General features: G+C 58.1%; 2 pseudogenes; both read right to left on the bottom strand.

Moving 5' to 3' along the window:
- Window positions 1–671: 671 nt before the first annotated feature.
- Window positions 672–1,419, bottom strand: LOC141372063 (melanoma-associated antigen 9-like; annotated as a pseudogene).
- Window positions 1,420–2,703: 1,284 nt separating this feature from the next.
- LOC141372064 (melanoma-associated antigen 8-like) lies at window positions 2,704–3,811 on the bottom strand (annotated as a pseudogene).
- Between the last annotated feature and the right edge of the window lie 356 nt (window positions 3,812–4,167).

Genomic DNA, 4,167 nt, shown 5'->3' with positions numbered 1-4,167 from the left:
AATGAGCAGGGCTCCCGCTGTGCTGAGATGTCATTTCTCCTCTTTTCTTGAGGAACTCAGTGAATGAAGGCGCACGCATCTATGTTACTTTTGCAGAATGAGAGACGAGAAGGAGTAAGAATCAAAAATGAATAATCTTTTATTTCCGTATTTCCTGACCCCATCACTTGACTGCTCCATTTTTCCACCTTTCCAACAAATTCCTATGCCAATGCCCCGTGATTTCATTCCAGAACCCAAACAAGGAGGGAAGATCTCTCACCTTATTTCCAGAACATGACAAAACTCTTAAAACTCTTGAACTGGGTAAGTCCAAATGCTGTGGGGTGGATGTCATGCACACATTTACCTGCCGAAGCTGGTTAAAACTTCTACACCAAGGAACAACATTTGAGAGCTTCCTCAAGAAAACCAAGCTCTGGATGTCAGAGTCATCGCAGAGAACAGGCCCCCAGAGATGCTGGCTCTTCACCCTGCTTTCTTCCCCCAACCCTCCCTGGCCCTGCCTTACTTACAACTCCCGGGGCTCTCTCTTTTCACACACACACAGGGAAGAACCACAATGTGGCCTCACTTCATGCCCAGCACCCTGCAGGAGAAGCTGCCGAGCCCACCAAAGCCTGGAAAGGGCCTGGCCGCCACTGGGACTCAGGACTCCTCTCCCTCATCTCTCATAGCTCCTTCAGACAGGGCCAGGGAGGAAGCCAGCTGCCCGCGCCTGACCCGGAGCAAATACTCCAGCACTTGAAACTTGCTTGTTCAGCATGGGCCCTGCGACCCCACGGGAACTCGTAGTGGGCACGGTCGCTGCCAGGCACCTGCCGGTACTCCAGGTACCCTTCCTGCACCCAGACTTTGGTGAGGAGCTCCCTGGGCTCCTCATAGATGATGTGCTCCTGGCCGGCATACACCCCATGACCCCCAGTGTTTCCCACACCTCCTCCTCGGGGGCACGGTTGCCATGCAGGAGGCTCACCCCCAGTAGCAGCACCAGGAGGCCAGTCTTGGGCATGCTATGCTCACCGCTGAGCATCCCATCACAGGTGAGACCCAGGACATTGACCAGGACGTAGGAGTGGTCACTGCGGTCCACTTCCTTCACGTCCACGCCAAAGACCAGCTGCATGCACTCGGAGGCTTGGCCCAAGATCACTGGGAATTCGTCCTGGTAATCTTTGCTGATGATCTCCAGCATCTCTGCCTGGCGGGTCGGCTGCTTGTTGCGGTATTTGAGGAGCAGGAACCCCACCAGGGCAGCCACTTTCACGTGGAATTTGTCCTGGAGAGAGGGTTGCGTGACTTCCGGCTCCTCCCAGGTGCTCGACCCCTCCTCATCTAAGCTGCTGGGACCTCCTCTTCCCCAGCCCCCGACAGCTGTGCCTCCACCAGGCCCTGGGCCGGGCCTGGGTCTTCCTCCATTAGCTCCTGACCCCCGGTTTTTTAAAGCAGGCCCCCAGGCTCTGTCAGACCTGGATGCGGACGTCCTGACACACCGCCTGTGGACTTGGCACAAACAGGCCTCCCAGTGTGGACAAAAGGGGCAGGCTTCAGTGCGTTGTCCCTGTTCTGGAGTCCAGGTCCCTCCCTGAGCCCTCCCTCAGGGATTTCAGCATGAGCCGCAGCACATCTGTGATCCTGTCTCTGCTCTCTCCAGGCCCGTTCCCTCAGACCAAAGCCCTCATTGCCCTGAGAGCCATGGGCAAAGACTGTGGATGTCGCATCAGGCTACAAAGTCCAGGGATTCCCCGAGATAGGTCCTTCAGGTCCCTTAGCCCTACCCTCTGTTCCCCATTTGGACTCCCGGGATGGCCGGTGCCCTCATCCCTGCTCCTGAGGGCCACTCCTCACAACAAGTGCTCAGTGTCTCTGGGACCCAGAGCTGAAGTCAGAACACGCCTCATGTCACCGTTGTCTCACTCAGAGGCCTCCCAGGACTGATTCTCTACTGGGTCCAGGGTCCTTCATTCCTCCCTCTGGTCCTCACCTCGACTCCTGACAGAACCTGGGCCCTCCTGCCCCTGTCCCCACACGTGTGTGCACGTGCTTGCCTTTGGCATTTGCACAATGATGGTCGGGAAGGCATCAGAAGCAAGAACCAGCAAACTTCTATCTCTTCAGCTTCTGACCCCCGTCCCTTGCTTCTTCCATTCTTGCGCCTTTCCAACCCATCCCTAGACCAATGCCCTGTGATTTCAGTCCAGAGCCCAAACAAGTAGGCAAGGTGTCCAGGCTGGTGTCCAGGGCATGAAAAAAAAACTTTTTCTTAAAGGTATTTATTTATTTGAGAAAGAGAAAGCACACACAGGGGGAGAGAGAGAAGCAGAGTCTCCACTGAGCGGGGAGCCCGATGTGGGGTGTGATCCCAGGATCCTGAGATCCTGACCTGAGCCGATGGCAGATGCTTAAACAACAGAGGACCCAGGCACCCCAAGAACATGATAAAACTCTTACCTCTTGGACTGGGTAAGAACAAATCCTGCAAAGTGGATGGTACTCACACAATCAGCCCCTGAAGCGGCTGAAACCTTCTATGGCAAGGAACCCCACAGGAGATCTTCCTCAAGGACACCAAGCTCTGGATGTGGGAGTCATCCCAGGAAACAACCCCCCCACCCCCACGAGGCTCCTTGCCCTGCTTTCTTCTCCCAACCCTTCCTGTCCCTGCACTCCTTAAAATGCCCAGGGCTCTGTCTTCATGGGCACACACAAACACACACACAGGGAAGAACCAGCAAGCGGCCTCACTTCATGCCCAGCACCCCGCAGGAGAGACTGCTGAACCCAGCAAAGCCTGGAAAGGGCCTGGCGGACCCCAGGGCTCAGGCCCCCTCTTCCTCATCTCTCACAGCCGCTTCAGACAGGGCCAGGGAGGAAGCCAGCTGCCCGCGCCTGACCCGGAGCAAATACTCCAGCATTTGCAACTTGCTGGTTTCGGCGTGGGCCTTGGAACCCCACGGAACCTCGTAGCAGGCAGGTCACTGCCGGGCACCTGCCGGTAATCCACGTAAACATCCTGCACCCAGAACGTGGTGAAGAACTCCCTAGGCTCCCCGTAGATGACGTGCTCCTGGCCGGCATACACCCCCATGACCCCAAGCGTTTCCCACACCACCTCCTCAGGGGCACGGTCACCATGCAGGAGGCTCACCCCCAGGAGGCCGGTCTTGGGCACTCCCTGCTCACCGCTCATCATCCCATCATAGGTGAGGCCCAGGATGGGGACCAGGATGTAGGAGTGGTCGCTGGGGTCCACTTCCCTCACATCCATACCAAAGACCACCTGCAAGCACTTAGAGGCCTGGCCCAAGATCACTGGGAAGGCATCCAGGGCATCCTGGCCGACGATCTCCAGCATCTCTGCCTGGCTGGTCAGCTCCTTGATGTGATACTTGAGGAGCAGGAACACCACCAGCTTGGCCAGCTTCCCCTGGATTATGTTTTGGAGCCCCGGCTGGGCTTCCTCAGGCTCCTCGCAGGGGCTGGACCCCTCCTCATCGGAGCTGCTGGAGCCCTGGTCAGGCTGGCTGCAGGCAGTGGCTGCCCGAGCAGTGGGGGAGGGGCAGGCACTCAGAGAGCTCTGGGGACGACTCTGGAACCCAGCAGCAGACCCCCTCTCCGAGGGGACCAGAAAGAGTGCAGAGCAGGAGCCCGATGGGGCGGCGGACTAGGAGGAGGCCAAGGTGGAGAAGGAGGAGGGGGTGCGGGGAACCTTCTCCTCCACAGCCCCCAACAGCTGTGCCTCCACTAGGCCCTGGGCCGGGCCTGGGTCTTCCTCCAGCTTCCAGACCTCACTCCTCTGACCCAGGGGCATGGTGTTTGTGTCGGGCTGAACCTGAAGAAAGAGTTGGGATGGCTCCTCAGGGTGCAGCCCATGCAGCAGAGGCCTGAAGTCTTGGAGCTGACAGTGCGCTGCGTCGGACTTGGGTGCTGAGGGGTCCCCTCTGGGGTGGGACGGGCAAGCCCCTGGTTCCATGCTCAGAGCAAGTACCTCACCTTGACCACTGGCACTCACCTACACCTCTCCTGCTCTGGGACCTTAGAGGCTCCTGCCTCAGACCTAGGCCTCGACTCTGAATTCTGGAAGCCCCTGGAGGAGAAAAGGAGGAGTCACTTCAGGGTGCAGACACAGAGCACGGCCTACAGCCCCCATTGGGTCAGGAGGGCTGG

This window comes from Callorhinus ursinus, unplaced genomic scaffold, assembly GCF_003265705.2.
Source record: "Callorhinus ursinus isolate GAN/ISIS: 27379988/994484 unplaced genomic scaffold, GSC_fseal_2.0 scaffold597, whole genome shotgun sequence".
In the NCBI taxonomy this organism is placed as follows: Eukaryota; Metazoa; Chordata; class Mammalia; order Carnivora; family Otariidae; genus Callorhinus; species Callorhinus ursinus.
Note: the sequence above shows the minus strand (reverse complement) of the source record. Positions and strands in the feature narration are given on the sequence as shown.